Here is a 19,102-nt window from a genome sequence, read left to right as displayed (position 1 = left end):
TTTTTCTAGTTCCGCTACGGAAGCTAACATGGTCAATTTGCGCCATTTATACAAAATTCGAGGGACCTGTTAGTCACTAGCATACAAAAACATGGTTGATCCCTCCGTCATAGGAATCGGAATAACACGAAAGTAAAGCGCGCCCTTACAGAAGTAACTGAATGTTTACTGTACATTGATATAAGAGAGTTTGCACAATGTATATATGTCTGGCAGCTATAGCACCGTTTAACGTGGATGTGCCCACTTTGATAATTGGTGGTACATCTCCATCCCGACGACTAACGTCCCTGCTAAATGATTAACAAAACCCTTGTGGTAGCTGTAGTTGTTAACGGTGAAAGCGTAATCAGAGAACGAGGTGTGATAGTCAGAGGAGCGTCGCATATTGGACGCAGAATTTGCTCGCCATCCCGCGGCATGTTAAAATGTGATTGAAAACCACGGCCGGACTAGAGGGAAACGCAAAGCGCGTCGTGCCACCCCGGTAGCCCGGCCGCGATTTTTCCAGGGGCGAGCGCGTGAGCTGGGAACGCGGTGTTGCAGCCACGTGAGGCAGGCGCGCGTCGCATAGCTATGAGCCAGGCGGACGCTTTTACGGATGGATGGATGGAGGGTGCTATGAGCGTCCCATTTATAACGGGGCGGTGACATGTCTGCCACCAGGCTCGAAGAAAAAAAAAAAAAACCACGACGCTTGGATAAGGTCGCCACCTCGCGGTGTGTTAAGGCATTGACAAAATTGAACGTCTATTGAAAACGCGCCGAATGGGAGGGACGTGTAACGCGTTGCAGGTCCTAATCGCGGAGGCCACGGTAATGACGAATTGCTTTACCGCTCCCAGAGGGCAATACCACCCCGCCGACCGGGAGAGTGGTAGATATAAAATGCGCGTTTGTAAAGCTTCTAGAGTCTGTGACCGTGGCGCAGTGGATAGCGTGCCTGGCATCTGTTGTTGCGTACCGAGCGGTGGTGGGTTCGATGTCCGTTGACGGAAATTTTTTTCTTTGCAATCTAATTGTGAATATTTTTTCGACGTCATTTCCGTGACGGAAATACGCCACTGAAGTCTTGGTGGACCCCGGCATAAAACACTTTCTTGTTAAAAAAAGGATGGCTGATCCCTCCATCATAGGAATCGGTATAACACGAAAGTGAAACGTGTCGTCAGAGAAGTAACTTATTGTTTATAGTTCATTCGTATATGAGAGCTTCTACAATGTCTACTGTTGTTTGGCAGATATAGCACCGCTTGATGTGGACGCATCCCACTCACGTTGACGCCTATTGGCCCATCTCAGTAGCGACGACTAACGCCCATGATCATGATTTAACCCTTGCGGTAGCTTAAGTTCTTAACGTATACATGGACACCCTATATGATGAATCCCGCGCAAGGATGACATCAACAAGCGCATAATAAACACTGATACTCGATATGCACTCCTTCAAAGCGTCATGAAATGCGAATAGAAACGCTACGCGCGTCGAGTCTTCCTTTTAGCCTGGCCGTTACAACGTTAGGCCGTTACTTCTCACAGGGCGAGCGGGGAAAGCGGTGCGACAGCCAGGCGAGCGTCGGAGAGTTTATTTTTCGATATGGATGGATGCAATGCGCGAGGCTTGAGCTAAAGCTGCCACCCCACGGTGAGTGAAAGCATTGACGAAATTAAACTTGTATGGGAAACGCGCCGAATGGGATGGTCGTAGCAACGGCGCGTTGTTTTGTTTTTCGAGCCCGGTGGCACAGATGTCACCGCCCCGTTATAAAGGGCACGTTCATAGCATCCATCCATCAATCCAAGAGCACTGTGAAAGGAAAGTGTGAAAGATAAAAGGGGCGTTCATGTAGCCCCCGCAATGTGTTTGGCGGTAGCTCAGTGGGCTAAACACCCCTCAGCTATCATCGTGGACCGAGAGGTCATGGGTTCGGCTCCCGTCAACGGAACTGTTTCTGATATTTTGTTTCTTTGCCGTATAAGCCTTCAATACATTTAAGCGTATATATAAATACGCTTAAGTCGTAGTCACAATCTCCGATGGCGTTCATTTTGCTGACGTACTTCCGTGGCGGAAATACGCCATGAAACTCTTGGTGGGCCCCGGCATAAAACAGTTTCGTGTTAGTAATAATTACGTGCGTAAAAAAATACCCCTGTATTCACTTTCAACACGTTTTATTCATTATACGATGCACGTAGCGCTTGTTTAGTCCTCATCATCAGGAGACTATTTTATGCCCTCTGCAGGACGAGGACCTCTTTCAATGATCTCAAACCTAACCTCTCCTGCACGAGCTGATTTTATTTTATGCCATTTTATTGTTTGCTCAACATATACTTAAATGCCCCTGAACATTAAGTGTTTGGTTTACGAAATACGCATTATTTGGCTCCCACACCACAGAATTCCGCCGTCATATTCAACATGAACTGTAGTGTCTACGCACGGAAGACCGTGGCAGGTAGAAAGCAGTCACACCACGTAAGCGTATTACTGACGCACGCGCAGAAAGGGTGCATAGTCACTCATTCTTGTTGACACCACTGAATTAAATAGGAACATGAATTTTGAAATGTTTTATCTTTCTTAGCGTGACGACAGTCTTTGTGAATACTAAACATATTTCAACTGAACCAACGGATTATACCATGTATCAAACAGTCCAAATATGCAGAAGTGCATTACTGTTTCTTGATGTAATAACCCACCTCCATACGCATTTGCAGTGTCTCATTTCTAATTTTCTTTCTCCCCATGAAAAGACATATTTGAGGCCACATCATGTTTTTCAGCACTCCCGACTTATCAGATGTGTCCCAAAGCTCGTTTCAGTCAGTGATGCGGCACCAATATAGTTATCCGAACTAGCACAGTATCGTCGGTTGCATGTACGAGTAGGTGTTAGTTCTCTGTGCGACGAGGAGAGAAACAATGTGCGATTTTCTTTAAAATAAGTGACGTATAAGCCTTCAATAGATTTAAGCGTATATATAAATACGCTTAAGTCGCAGTCACATTCTCCTATAAAGGTTATTCAGGCGACAATGCATTCAAGTACTTCAGGTTATTCAGGCAGCAAGAAGAGGCAAAGAAAGCTTAGCATTAAGTGTTTCGTTTTTATTTTGCCTCACAGTAGGGCAATACAGTGCTGCATCAGATGACCTGCAGCAACTCCAGAACATCCACAACCGCATTGTCTCTTCTGAAAACGAACACCGCGTTGCAAGTTTACGATTCTCACTGAACAGTTTACAAAACTATTTAAAACTAATCGCACGAAGGTACAGCAAACTACAAATAACCTCATTTAAAACAAAAGAGCATTACCGCCTACATCAAGGATCGAACGGGCAATTAATCTTCGCATGATCGCTAAAAATGCAAAAAATATCCGAAGAGGAATTTATGTCGCGTACTTTACAGTAAAACTGATGACGTACTTACTGACACCAGCCGGCAATCTCTTCTGGAACGAAAAGCTATACACTTCCAATGCATATCCTATATTCCATTGTAATAGTATACACTAACGTAAAAACTTCTGTCATCATGCACGGCCACCCTAAAATGCCACGACATCCATAAAGTCACCGAAGGTTACTTACGAAATATTTTCGTTCTTCAGTGTAGGAACATATTGACAGAATACCGCTTGCATATTTACTTTTTATGTATACTTTACAGAAAGCGTTAGAAACCGTGACCTGAGTTCCTTCTGTTTTTTTCCATCTTACTAGGTATTCTGCAGTTCTCCGTGTAGAAAAAAGCCTACGTGGCCATTGTAAAAAAAGGCGAAATAAAAGGCAAAGGTAAAAGCTCAAAGAGAAACGATAGAAAAAACATATTCCTTCCTCAGCGATATCTGGAATCTGTTGTCCGAAAAGAAAGTAAAAGCAATTTTTTCTTTGCCTATTCCTTGCTTTACAACGTACCGAATAGGCGAGAAAAGCTCTGCCCTCCGCCGCTCTCTGCAGCCTCCATATCATTAGTTGCGACACGACCCTTGCTCCTTAGGGGCTGTTCATACCGTTACACTGATTAGCGAACGCGCGCTGCTTTTCCGCGGATCTATTAGAGTTAGCCGAAATTTCCGAGTATATTGCTTCTCAGCGGCGCAGTAATTCGGCTCCTGCTCGACGTATCCAAACCGGGTAAAGTTCATTCTTGGCGGCACAGCCAGCTGAAGGCTCATCTCCCGTGGGGCTTTACGCTACAACGGCTCGGACCGTTCTCTAGTCGTGTAGAACGTTTCAAAGGCACGAAATAGAATGAAATAGAAGCGGTCCAAGATGCTGGAAGAGCGAGACATTGAAGATGGCAAGGAGGTTAGGCAAACTGTGCAACCTTAGGACGCCCGGCCGTGTCGCTTGTCACTTCCACGCGTTTCGCGCTGTCGAAATCTTATCCCGCAGATCGTGTACCACGGAGGAGTTAAGAGGACTCCACCAACTTTGCGTTAAACTGGCAGTGTAGACCTGACCTTTCAGGAAGTTAGGTCGACAGGTCATGCATTAAAGCTACTCCTGAGCTTTATAGGCAGTTTTCTGTTGCCCGTTGCCACCAAGGAGAGATTGCTGTGTAGCACGCGCATTACAGATTAAGTAATAATTAGGCTGACGAAAATTCTGGAGGCATAAAAAATGTCCCAAGAAGAAAGCTGTTTACTTGAAACGCCACAGGATTGCCTGGTCGTATTGCGATCATGCTTCCCACCATTACTATGACGAGCCTTGAAGCGTATATACATTCATTATATATTTCGCGTATTTAACTTAAGCGTCATTTTCTTTCGAGTTTTCATGAGATATTCAACTGGATTTGCCCAGTTTAAAGTTATTGAACGCGTCGACACACACTTTTGGAATTTGGAAAGTTAGAATTGGTCCTAAAATCAAACATTTGCGGTGCTGCTAGAGGAAAGATGTTTTTTCCTTAAGTTTTATTTTTATCCAAAAATACCAAGTGGAAAGGGGCGCTCGCGTAAAAAAAGATTGCGACGACTCCTTGATTTATGTTTATTTCAATAAAAAAAGGAATGTCTCTACGAAATTACCTAAGCTAAAATAATTATTTTATTTTCACAATGTCTGTGAAGCTGTAGTACGTGAATGGCTTGTGAAATTCTGAAGCAACATACAAAAAAATAACTCACTTTTTAGAATCAAAGATAAAAATATTCATGTACCTGGGCATAGCGACATTTCAGTCTGAAATTTAAAAATTGTCTGTCTTTCCAAGATTGAATAATTGTTTAGTATTGAATATATCGGCATAGGGCATATAATTGCCTCCTAAAACTTTTAGAAATATCAAAAAAGGCCGTCTATGCTCCTAAGAATATTGAATTGCGTCACCACTTCATGAAACAATCATTTTATGAAAATTAATGCAATCAATTTGGCGATTATCGCCGCTACTAACACAGACCTTGTCTCGGCTGGAAGTGCCAAAGTAGGGCTAGCGTTGCGGAAAGCTTCCGCTGGAAAAGAAAAAGTGTAATTGTCAGGGAAAAGCTCCGAAGCTGTAAGAAAAAGAATACCAAGCACCTGAGGGTTTGCGTCTTTAAGTTATTTCATCGAGATATTCTTTCATAATATCCGCAGTTTCATTTTTTCTTTTTCTGTTGGTCCGTAGTTCCGTCCTCTCTTGCAATTCAGAAACATTTATTTTTCCGTTCTCTGAGATGTGTCCTTTCGCTCCAATCTTTGCCGTCAACGTAATTTGAGTAGCGTTTTTGTCATGTCAACAGCTAATTTAGCAATATCCCCCGGGCGCATTCAATACTCCCGAGATTTCCGGTAAGCAGCAACGTTAATACATTTTTGTCTCTTGTAACGCCAGTACAGATCAAGTCGCAAGCCTGCTTTTGCACGGAGAAGTCCGCTTAACTTCTGTTTAGCGCTCTGCAGTCCGGACAAGCCTTGTCCGTAATGTATACAAGACGTCACGGTCACCAACACTCCCAACAGGTTGGCGTCTTCAAACTTAAGCACACACACACACAAGTACACACATACACAAACGCGCGCGCGCACGCACGCAAGAATGTATGTATGCATACACAAACACACTCGAAAACATGCGGGCACATGCGCGCACACACATACACACATCAACAGCCCACGCAGGCATGCAAACACGCACATACACGAAAGAGAAGTTTTGTTATTGAATCAAACAGGACGACATTCAATTCCACAAGCAGGAGTGTCCAGTATTCGAACATTTCCTTAATGTTGTATGTAGACATCTGCATTACGCTATGAGTAATTTAGATAAACACGTACCTACGAGCATGTACAAACAGCTTTTCCTCAAATGAATTTTCGGCACAATTCAGCGCTAACTTCATGACCGAATACATTCGTAATCATTCTTTACAGTGCCATTTGTCCCACTTAGTCATGTTGCCATGTTTCAGCGATGGTGTGTAGTCATACAGGACAGATGCCGTGAGTAAGGCACGCAAACCTTTGCATGTAAAAATGACACTCAATGCAAAACTATCGCTGGGATCAGGGTCGTCGGACGTCAAATTCTGGTGCAAAAGTCACAACAGCTTTATTTCGGGATGTCTGCTAATGGCCAGCTGGTGTTCCTTGTGTTATTTCAAGTATTACATATGGTAATCTTTTTTCTTTACGGAACAAGTTACGTTCTGAATAAGGGCCCCACTATGTGGGTTCAATGATTAGGATGTTTGTAGAAGAATTGAAAGCTGGGCCAGTTGGCGAGAGTTCTTGAGCATATTACAACACAGCGCAACTACGACGCTGACCAAGAGAAAAAAAATAGAGGAATACAAAATGATTGGGGCTTTGTCCGCGTTGGCGCTTGATCCTCTTGATCTGCGTTGTGGTTGCGCTGTGTTTCAATATGTTTGGATATTTATACATGATTGGCCACGCATCCCAGCGTAGCCACAGGTGCTTTCGCACATAGCAGAATTTGCACCATTATTTTCTTCACATGACGCATAATTACTACAGAATATCGTTTCGTAACAGAGTCACTGACGTAAGTTCACAAAGTTCTGGTACGTTAAGGTTGCTTCGAGAATAGTTTTGTAGCAGTAGAAAGCCCAACAACAGTCGACGGGAAAAGGTGAATGGCGTAAGCGGAGGCAATATCCCAAATGCCAAACTGCAAGATGTGCTGCACCCAAGTGACACGCTCAAAATGATAAAGGAGAAAAATGTAGAAGGAACAGAAAGTACTGGAAGGAGCGTGAATTGTGCACTCACTTTACGCTTTTTTTTAATGTAACCCACAATTTCACTTTTTGTAAGCGCCTTTTCCCTCAGTAATATAAAGTACTTGCAAACTCCTTCGACGCTTCCCCCACACACCTCCTACCCGCCTCTCTGAGTTCATGAATTATTCGTCGGGTTGTTCGAACACGTGCAGTCTCCGCTTTTAGAGCCTCGCCAGAGAACAACTTCTCACGTATTTTAAGTCCGCAAGGCGCCGAAGCTGCCGAGGCACTATACGTCTGCCACAACATTTTCGGTTCTCCAGAACTTCTTCGCGCCTTTCGATGCCGACTCACGATCGATTGCGGCCTACTGCAATGTCGGCAGGTGAGCACTTGATTCAAAACATTGCCGCTTGCGCAAGCATATACGCCATCGATGGCGCCTTGCTTTGTGACTTTGTTGATAGTCACGGTCCGGACTGATAAGTAAGTAATTACTACAGGCAGAAAGATAAACATTGGAGTAATGCCCGTCCCGCGATAAGTGTCAGCATTAATACGATGATCAATCAAACTATGGAGCGATGTACTGTAATGGCGCCGTAGTTGTACGTCCGGTAGTGGGAACATGCGGCATCTGGGCTCATTTGTTATCAGTTTTGGCGGTAACGCGTTACAAGTAACGGCTTTACCGTTAACGCGTTACTTTTTTTAGTAACTTAGTAACGTACTTGTTACTATTTCGGAACTGTAACGAGTGACGTACTTTCGTTATCATTTTTCGGTAACGTGAGGTGTCACGTTACTCGTTACATTGAATTCCAATTATCCTCGCAGTCTTACACAAAATTCAGTCGTCTTGTAGGAGCGCCTTTCTCAGAACTCGCCCAGACGTTATTTTTTCGCTGCGGCAGACTGCTGTCGGCCCACCAAGCGTTGACAAAGCGATCCCGCACGGGGTCCTTTATTGCGCGGGTGAAATCGCAATGGGGAGCAAATTGCCGAAGTTTATTAAAGGATAGTTTCGGCTACCTTGCTATCGAAGTTCAATTAAGTTCCTCGTAACTGTCAAAACGAGCTTTTTTTCAATCAAGCATTTTTTTTATTTTCGTCCTTCGTTTACACAATAAAATGAAACTGCCCTCGAGACCTACTGTCGCAACTGCAGTCTGACTTGCTGTCAAGACCTGCTCGGCTTGTGGACACCAAGACTAGGTGTGAGCTCCAGAGCAAAGGAGGATGACTTCTTCGGAAATGCCTTCTGAACGTAATCTACAATCGAAGATGAGCGACTGTCTTGGTACCTTTGATGCCGCATGGCATCGCCATGAGCGGGCTCAAGGAAAACTTTCGGCGCGTTCACCAGCTCTTCCTAAATGTCCTATACGTCTTTGTGAAACAGTTTTTTGCCACATAGGAGTGAACTTAAAATTCATCAGGTGCGCATTTTCAAGCAGTGCGACATATCGAAAAAATTGAGGCCAGCCACGCTTCACTTACGTTGAGAACTTTTATTTTCTTCCGTTAACGGGGGCGATCAAGCAGCAAGAGATCAAATGAAACAGTTAACTTCAACTTTGCTGCTGCGAACCTGTTGCACGCTTCGCAACGCGCAAGTTATCAGGCTTAACAGCAAGGTTTAAGGCGCATTGGCTCGGACGCCGTGTGACACCTGGTTACGTAATGGAAGCCCATCTTTGGTGCGTGGCGTTCATTTGACAATAGCCGGAGTGAGATTACCTGCAGCTTTGTGAGAGAACGTAGTGATGAATGTAAAAAACGCGGCACCAGTGCGTTTTCACGGCGATAGATAACGTTCGAAGCAGACAGATCACAGCCTCCCTGCGAGGAACCACTTCTTACCTCGAACAGGGGGGGGGGGAGAAAATGTGTTTGCCCACGTCATGTTCCTTCCTGCGTTGTCGTAAATTTTGGCCAAGCCACCTGGATCATTCATCGAGGAAATTACTTATCGGGCGCACCAGTTTCTAAATTGATGGACAAGTCCACTCGTTGACGATGTCCAGCATTTATCGCTTTTGCCTGTTCTTTCGCAACCCTACTTGCTCGAGTGACAGCCTGGTGGCTGACACATTTTGTTCACCCCTCTCTTCTGGCTAGCGACGACTTAACGCGTACAACATCATTTCCTAATGTGTAGCAATGAGAATTTTTCGAGAGTTTTGTTCAATGCACTGACTTCAAGCCTTAGCGGCTCAGTGATAGAACACAGTCCAAAGAATCCTATTCAGTACGGGTTGTTTTCTGTTTATAGATCGCAGTTTAACCAACCCTGTGAGGTTTGTTTTGTGCAATTATTGTGCACTGCAATTCAGGTGCAGCTCAATGAATTGTGCTCAAGTCCTACGAAAAGGCCCGAATCCCTTTTAGTTATGTATGCACGGAAACAAACATTTTTCTTGAGTCCAAATTTCGCTTGCAATAGTAAAGGGAGCCTAGCAAATAAGAATTCCTAGCTACAAGTTCAAATGTATTTCCCCGCTGCTTACCCCAAGGTCGCGGATTCGATCCCAGGCCGCGGCGGTCGCATTTCGATGGAGGCGAAATGCGACAGGCCCGTGTACTGTGCGATGTCAGTGCACGTTAAAGAACACCAGGTGGTCGAAACTTCTGGAGCCCTCCACTACGGCTTGTCTCATAATCATATCGTGGTTTGGGGACGTAAAACCCCAGATCTTCCTAAATGCATTTCCCTCGATTTAAGCGAACATTAATATTCACTTTGTTTGCGGATGCATAGATAAACAGGCGCGTGGAAGACACGCAAGGCGATCGTATTAGCTTTCATAGATGAAACAGCGGTGTTGCCACGTGGGGGGTTATGTGCACTAAGTGAGACGACTTTCCCGCGTCTGACGTTTGTACTCCGACGTCGCAATACCTCGAGGCGATGAGTTTCATGTAATGGCGTGTTTACGTATCTTTGGAGCCGACCATCTGCGACCGACTAAGCAAGCACTTGTTGATCGAGTAAATAAACGAGCACTAGGTATAAGAAAGATGTAAGTCAAACTCCCAACCTTTTCTCAGAAACAACAAACACGGTCGGTTAACGCGTATAAAGACAGTGTTGATGTCTTTTTACGGGTCTTAGCTATGCGGTCCATCCTTCCATATTTTCGCCACGTGTATTATGATAGCAATGCGTTTATGTGGTGTGTTAAGAAGGGCGCGGGCTTGTTTTACCAGCTTGCTTTATCTTCGTTGTAACTTGCTTTATTTTTGCAGTGTGACTGGTTTCACTTAGTAATTGAGGGAGCGTGTAGTTGTTGGACGCCATCGTACTTTTCTGAACAGCACAGTAATAATGACAACACTATTAAGCTTACCCTTTCTAAAAATGGTCGATAATAGCTAACAAGCACTGGAACTCAATTGTACTAGTACATCAAACACACAAGACGCAAAGCACTTAAGTAGATAAATAGCGCTATACACAACAAAGTGTCGTAGAAAAAATTCACCGACGATTACGATACTGGCTTATGCAAATTCTGAGCGCAGCTTCGTGTTGGGGCAACGCCAACTGTGTTTGAAGTTTTGCTATCCGAAGTTGTAGCAATCTAACATTCGTTACATATTGCCACAGAAACTGCCAGCGCTCGAGTGCTGCGCACGCCATTCTGTGTGTGTTGCAGGCGTGGCGAACCAATCGAAACGCCGACAACCTCGTTATGACAACCGAAGACAGCCGCGGTGCATGTGCCAGACCTACATCCGCACGAGCTCTGATCGAGGGTCTAGCGCGCGTGACGGAGGATGAAAGCGAGGTTAGAGGCCAGTGGCTCGTGATATCGACAGACTCCGCGTTCGCTCCCTTTCGTCCTCTATTCGCTCTATCGGTTACGCCGCGACGCCAACGGTGACGCCGCTCAACGCAGGAACGGGCGCCGAAGAGCTGCGCTCTACAAGAAACAGAGAAAAGAAAGCAAGCAGGAAGGCGTGAACGTGAGTGAAGCATACATGAAAATTTACATGGCAGTGGACACAGGAAGTTGAAATAGAAGCAGAATGTCGGTTACATTTTTCTCGAAATTGAGCCTTACGGCAATGACTACTCCTTCCTTAAAAGATTTCTTTGGAGTAACAAAAAAACCTAATTTAATACCATTTGAACGTAGAAGTGCGAGGCGAAGTGCATATGAGACGGCTGAGTTGTAGTAAGCGGAACAACTAAGGCCGTTGTTTGAAACAAAAAAAAAAAAAAAAACATGGCTGATCCTTCCGTCGTAGGAATCCGTATAACACGAAAGTGAAACGTGTCTTCACAAAAGTAGTGCTTATTGTGTAGTGATATATGAGAGCTTGTACAATGTCTATTCGTGTTTGACAGCTATAGCACAGTTTGGCGTGGACGCACCCATGTTGAAGCCTACTTCTTTAGAGGTTCGTAGCTTGAGCCGCAAACGCGTGCGACCCGCTGGCCTCTGTCTCTTTCCACCAAGGCACGACATTCGCCCGTCTAAATCGTGTCCTTTCTGCAACGCGTGTTGCAGCATTTTTGTAAGTGGGTGCTCTCGCAATCGAAGTGGTCGGCGGCGGAGAAATCCCGTTCGTGCATGTGGAAGCTGCAGTACCCCGATGAGCCGGCGCACGCTAACACGAAGCCAAAGGCAAAGAACGTAACTGCGTGCGACGCTAGCGCGGCCAGTGTTCCTCGCTGGTATCGAGACGCTTTAATCATGACCACCGATATCGTGCGCCATCTCATAGTAAGCGCTAGTAAGAGTCGATCGTGACGCATTACTTTTTTTTTACCTCTCACAGACGGCGGCACCGCCCCGCCTACCTACACCACCAACAGAGAGCACCGTGCTTGATAGAATGTTTGAAAGATATAAGGCGCGTTCGTGAAGTGTCCAGCAACTGCCAAGGTAGCTTAGTTGGCTTAGCGTCGGGCTAGTCGGGCGCTTACTGTCGCGGCCGCAACGTCGTGGGTTCGATTCCTAGCGGCGGATCTTTCTCTTGGTGTTTTCTTTCTCACCCGTTTGCGTCCATTTTATCAACGTCATATTCGTAACGGATGTACTTGGTGGACCCCGGCATGAAACGCTTTCGTGTTAAAATATAATTTATTCCGCACATGTTCCATAAGTCTAAAATTATATTTGCACGACCCTCCCCAAATTACAGAGGTTAATTCCTGCAATGGAAGAGTTCGACCTCAAAAGGACGACAGCTGCATGAGCAATTTTAAGGATAATAATAAGAAGAACATGTTTAGGTATAAAAACCAGGTGTACGCCCCCTGTAGGATCAAGGCTGCTCGGAAAAGCCTACAACCGCGTGAAGTTTGTTTGAGAAATCGATCATACGCGTGTAAATTTGATGTGAGCATCGTACCATTGTCGTGCGTTTTTATATAGTGTAAAGTAATATGTACTGATGGGCTATTCAAGAACGGGTACCATAACGCTCCTCGTGATCGTGAGTCAGTGACTGAGATGTTTTTATGGAATATCCTGCCATCGATGGCCTGAACCTAGGAATCGTGACTCCCAATCCCTTAGCATCCACAGATGGTCCACCTCCCAGCTACTGATCCAACAGGGTGCCGTTATGCGTCTCTAAGAACATAAATACTAGAACAAGTACTTTCTGCACGACGTGAAATATGCATGGAGTACCGAAAGTAAAAACTTTTGTTTAAAGTGAACTTTTAGTGCCATGTGCGTTTCCCACGCTATCGTCTAAGCTGCACGCGATACTGGACGACAAGCGCACCACATGCCGGATGTAAGGTGATCACAAAAAATGGTAAGGAAAGCTATCATACTCTCAAAGTCGAGGAATTGAGCCGCAAATCTATGTAAGAATAATATTCTTGAGGACGGGCCCTTTTTCGAGCTGTGACCTATCGCGTTCACTCATGCAATATTAATAACGGCTGTCAGGGCGAAAAGAGGCTTATTGATTTTAATACTCACTTTTTTTCTTTTAAACCCATGACACTCCAAATGGACGTTTTTAACGCTGCGCTCGATTTCCGTTCATGACATATATAAAGAAGTAAGAGCAACGGTAAATGTCTTTTTAGCTATTCCGTGACATTACGCATGCACCCGCGCGGAAAGAAAAACTGGAAATATATATATATCTTCTGTTCTATGGTATTGGCGGTGACTGAAGAACATAGCCATAAAAACGTGAGCATATTCAACAGCAAAAATGTGGCTAAACCATACGATTAAACACGTTCAGTTAGTCACCATGGCAAAATGGGCGAAAGAACAGTTGCTTTGCCGGTTTCGCCAAGCCAACATGTAGAAAGAAAATGCAGAAAGAAAAAGAGAGACAGAGAGAACATCAACGAAAGAGAGGTAAAGAAGTAGAGAGAGAAAAGATAGAAAGAAAGAGGAAGCAAGCATCGCGTCGTCTAGCAACCAGATACCACGCCATTTGCCCAAGCTGCACATGCGCAGTAGCTAAGCATCGCCCACTGGCGAAGACATCAAGCGCAACCTCCGCTCTACAGTGCATAGCCTCGCTACGTACTACGTAGGCGGAAGCCCCGCATCTCGAAGCTAGACGTGTCGGTCCACGGGAAGTACGAGCGTCGACGGGTTCGTGCTTCGCTGGGCCAAGCTTTGCGCGACATAGTGTAAACTGCCTGCAATTTTTTATCTAGGGTCGTTCCCGAATACAACTAATTATAGGTATTGCTAATCCTTGCTACAAGAATTGTCTGTATTTCTTATTCTGGGACAATTCTATTCGTCTAGTGGATCTGGACAAAATCCTGAAGAAGTTTGTAAAAGAAAATTATGAAACACACGTAATCACTTTTAAACTATACCTTCTTGAGAAGTTCGTCGTATTCTTTGGGAAAGTAATTGTTATATTGCAGAAGTGAAAGACGTCCACATATTTTGAGTCTAATATCATTAGAAGTGTTCATCAGTTATCGTAGATAACAGGACTTGTCTGGAATGCATACAATAAGGAAAGAGCTGTTCAACGGAACCAATAACATCGAAGAAGCATGGAAAACCTTCTTGTACCCAACATGCAATTTCCTAAACGGTGGCACATTATTTTAAGCACATATGCGTGCGCAGGATTCAGAATCAGTTTACAAAAGAAACATGCTTCATTGCTTTCTCCACTTTGTGTGCGAGGGGCAGGGAGGGAGGAGGTAAGGGTGCCAAGGAAGGGGTGGGGGTGGTTCATTCTTCCCCGAAAGATGTCGCGGCAGACTAGCCACATAAAGAAAGAGCACTTTTTTTCTGTCAGCAAACCCTTTACGAAGGACACGATCTATTCCGTGCGTTCTTGATTTATGTACACCATAATGTAGTCTGAGACAACGCCGGAAAACGTGTGCTTTCAAGAAGGGGTAGTGGAGAGCGTGTGCTTCCTTACAAGGAGAGTACACTGCCCGCTCGAGCAAATATAAACGCACATCCTCTATACATTGCAGTTGCAAGAGTTAGACGAGTTGCGTAGAAGACAGCAAATGACTGAGGAGCAAACGGCGCTCAGCGCGAAAAGCATGCCTGCATTGGGGTGTCGCAGCGAAGAGCCTTATACCGTCGCAAGCCACTCGAGTTGTTCTCGAGTTTTCCTAAAAGCTCTGTGAAACGGGAGAATGCTCGACACAGTGCGGCAGTCTGTTGAAAGACATCTCTACATCTCGCTTTCCCCGAGTTCACAGCTCAAAACGTCAATGTTATGATGACCACTGACACGACTCATTTGCACAACCTAAAGCATCTCGATATGCTCGCTACACTTCACGCACCCGCTTTTTCTTTAGTTTTCGATATTGATTCCGTGTATGAGACATATAGACAAAGCAATAAAGCGAAAATGCTGTTTGCTCTTGCCTGCTGCTTCTGTATTGTTGTTCTTACACGTCTTGAGAGCCTTCGGATGTTGCATTTCTAGGATGCTGCAAATGACTGTCATTCACTGTAAATCATTTTCGTGAAAGATTTTAGACTGATTCAACTGAAGCACAGTTTCCTCTAGCAAACTCAACAGACTATGACGAGATTTTCGTCGCGTGCGTTAGCGTGCACTAAAAGCCAATGGCTAATCGCCTTCTACAGACATTTATGTGCCGACTACATCTTCCCAAGTCCGTTTTATATAGACGGTTTCAAGATTGCGATAGCAGGAGCACGTGGTGTACCCCAAGAAACTTCCGGTCACCTCATTTATTATTCTGCAACACCGAAGCGTAAAGCGTTTTTTTTAAAGATTTGTCAGAGTAAGGGAATACTCTTTCTCCAGTTTCACATAAAAGAAAGGCGCTTATAGTTAAACACTAACTCTTTTAGTGTTGTGTGTAGCTTAGAAGAATATTTAATTCAAATATTTTGCTAGACACACGGAGAAAAGTGTTGAAACTCTACGGGCTACTCGCCAAGGCTTTTGTTCCCCGCCAATCCTGCTAGCCTACGCCAGCGCAGGAAACCGGAAGCGGTCCAGGGCCTGTGTTAGTAAACAGTGAAACCCTCTATACTGTACTCGCGGACAACTATTCTTGGCAATGAAGCGAAGGCTACAGAGCCCACAATGCACGTATCCTACCGCTAATGATTGTAGTCCCACAATTGCGTCCGTATTTTCTGCGTGAGATATATAAAATACACCTTCGTTTTCTTCATGTAGCTTTTGAGACGGAACGCGGCGCACACAAGCGAGATATTTGTATTTCTGTTACTTTATACGTTGTCACTTTGCGTTTCTGCGCGCGCCAAGAAGTCGCGCCTCTTACCCGTATCTTGGACGCTAAGCAGCGTTTGCGTCGAAATGCAACGCTAGCCATCTCTTTCCACGGCGTTACGAGACGCGCACCAAACCAGACTACTTCACGTAGCAGTACATGTGCAGACGCTCCGCCCCCGTAGCTTTCCCTTCATTGCCAAGAAAAGTTGTGCACGAGTATACCGCCATCAAGGGCTGCATACCGCCACTTTCTCACGAACTGAACATGCAGCGCTCGTGTCGTCGCATCTTTTCTTCTTTTGTATTCGTGTGTGTGCGCTGTTTTATGATGCTGATGCATATGGCACTTTTACAAGCGCTCTCCTTCCTGCAGAGGCCCGTCCTCACTCTCTTCGGAGGGCGGGCGCCTCCTCTATTTTATCATAGAGCAGATCGCTGTAACAGCTGACAGCTGACATCAACCAAAAGTGGCCTTTGGACCAGATGCTCTCCTGGCGACGGGGTGCGACGGGCTCCTTGTGCGGTGCCGCCACCTGCCGGCACCGCGCTCATAGCGTGCTGAAACTACACAGTAGCAACACTAACGCGCACCGGAATCATATCAGAAGTGAGCGAACGCGCATCGTGACGCGCGCTGACGTGGCCTCTCTGCCCCTCATCAATCCTTCCTGCGTAGCTTCCAGTGCCCTCGTCGGGTACAAAGAAAAGGACAGACGCTCAAAGGCTGAGACAAATGATGGCTACGCGCTCGTACCTGGTGGATGTCAAGAGTTATTTCCGAAATCGATTCGTGAGGCCACAGACTGGTACCTGAAGTCATTCGATGATTACTTGAAGTGGTTCAGGGCCCTTTTAAATGTATGTTAGTCGCACCTTTGCATAGTAACTTGGCTCGTAATGTGTATAAGAATAACAAGCACCTGCCCACACTCATATGGGTCACCAGTTTCTTTAGATGCAATATTAATGAGAACTAACAGACAATAATGCCAAGGAAAGTAGAATGGGTGTTATTTGCAGCTATTAGGACATAAATGCTGAAGGAAGTAAAGTGGACGAAAGATAACCTGCCGCCAGCAGGGATCGAACCTGCGACCTTCGAATAACGCGTCCGATGCTCTACCACTGAGCTACGGCGGCGGTCATCTTGCCGCGCAACTTTTTGAAGGTATATATGTCCATTAAACCTAGGAGTGTGAGTCAGTGCCGATCGCAGCCATGGCGGCGAGTGTGGAACGCTCTTTTTTTCTACCTGTTGGCGTCACGTAGTACGTGATCTTTTTTATAAGCTGGCAGCTGACCAATAATCCCTCGCATACCACCTGAAGGCATCAAGTCTGCCAGAACGAGACCCGTCGCTATGAATGAAGGAATGAAGATTACTTTTAAGGGCTCGTTTTTCTTTGTTAGACACAATATTAATGAGAACTAACAGACAATAATGCCAGAGGAAAGTATAGAGGGTGTTATTTTTAGCTATTAAGGATATCGTTATCGTGCACTGAATCCACCCAATATGTTCCCCTATTTGTTGGAGATCGATCACGCAGTTGTTGAAGCCCTGTGCCCTATAGGGCATCTGAAGCCAGCGGATACGATTTAATGATTCTTGTAATGATACAATGGTGAGAACTGTGATAAAATAACAGCGGAATCATTGCAAAGCACTACTCAGGGCTTCTTATTGCCGTTGTTCTGGTCCTCCATATCTTTGCCATTGGTTGCGTGTGGTAATGCTTGTGGTAATTGCACATTGCTTTACGGTCATTATTTTAACGTCGCTGTTTCCGTGACTTGAGTCTCGTCATGTGCGTGAGCTTCCGACTATGTGGTACTTCTCTGTCGTCGCTAAATAGAACGAAATGATCGACGGGAACAATGCTGTCACTGAAACACGTATACGAAGACAAAGTCGCAGTTAAGAAAGCTACCAAGCCTTTCTAATTTGGTTAGCAAACTGTGCGTAAAAAAGGCATATTAGATCTGCTCTTTCAATTTGTTATGTCAACAAACGAATTTACTCAAGTTCCCTCGCACTACACAATTATATGGTGTTTTCTTTTCTTTTATCAGCCTATAAGAAAATTCGTTGAAATACATAAAATCAAATCTCGTTATCCACAGCGATGGAGGCTGAACTTGCACGGCACTGGGTAAACACGGTCTTAGGAGGTGCTGCGTCTGGGCTGGTGAACAAGTGTAACTGCTCTTCCTTAAGCAGAAAGATTTTGGGTAAGGTGAACCATGATAATGAATTAACATTTCTGTTCTCTGATTGCGCCCTCGCAGTAGCAATGCATTATCATGCGCACGTTGACAACGCGGAAGCATTCTCACTAATCTGAGTGATGCGGCAAAGATACCGCTACTGATAAACTGTCAGCTAAGATACCGTTATATGATAAAGGCCTAACCATAAAAGCGCAAAGATTACGTGTTACTGTGCTTCTTTCATGCCGTGAAAGGCAAACAAGCGTTTTTTTCTTCACAGAGTGAATGTGGATACCGTACTGCTTTCTGGTAAAGAAAACATGCCCTCGAAAACTTGAAAAGCAGTATGCTTTTGTTGCTGTTGTTGAACAGCAGTTGTTGAAAAGGAATATGCAAAAGTTGGAAATGGAGACAGCAAGTTGTTTCCCACATATTGCGTATAGTTCGGTGACATCAGTTACATTTAGCTTTGACGAGCATATCGCCATTAGAAATGCTTTCGCAGCAAGCTCAGTTAAGTCGGGCAGCAAAAGATCAATTTAGGGCTTGTGAACTTAGATATTATGGGAAGAATATGTCAATTTTAGGGGAGTGCATCTTTCAAGAGTAGGAGAGAGTGACGTTCAGGTTATAGCAATATATATATATATATATATATATATATATATATATATATATATATATATATATATATATATAGTCAGAAAAATATTTGTAAATTGAGCGTGCGTGATCAAATGACTATTAACATGTTCATTAACACATAGGTTGACACACATGTATCTGCAACAGGCATATTCCCATATTCACACCAGTATCACGAGTTAACAAAAATCAAGATTGCAGAGGCCTGAATCGAGTCTTCGCCACTTCTTAAACAGATACCCCAGTCGTAGCTTTTCCAATACGACACAATTACAGTGAAGAGAGAGAGAAAGACAGGGAGCTTATTAAAGAACAGAGAATTCTCTCGCCGTATATAAAGGCACCTACATGCT

The 19,102-nt window shown here is 44.7% G+C and overlaps 1 non-coding gene across 1 annotated transcript; it reads right to left on the bottom strand.

Annotated features, from left to right (window-relative positions):
- Window positions 1–16,961: 16,961 nt before the first annotated feature.
- Trnat-cgu (transfer RNA threonine (anticodon CGU)) lies at window positions 16,962–17,033 on the bottom strand. The gene has a single exon. It is a non-coding gene; the product is annotated as a tRNA-Thr (tRNA).
- Between the last annotated feature and the right edge of the window lie 2,069 nt (window positions 17,034–19,102).

Source organism: Rhipicephalus sanguineus, chromosome 2 (genome assembly GCF_013339695.2).
Source record: "Rhipicephalus sanguineus isolate Rsan-2018 chromosome 2, BIME_Rsan_1.4, whole genome shotgun sequence".
Taxonomy (NCBI): domain Eukaryota; kingdom Metazoa; phylum Arthropoda; class Arachnida; order Ixodida; family Ixodidae; genus Rhipicephalus; species Rhipicephalus sanguineus.
This window is presented reverse-complemented; position numbering and strand designations above follow the sequence as displayed.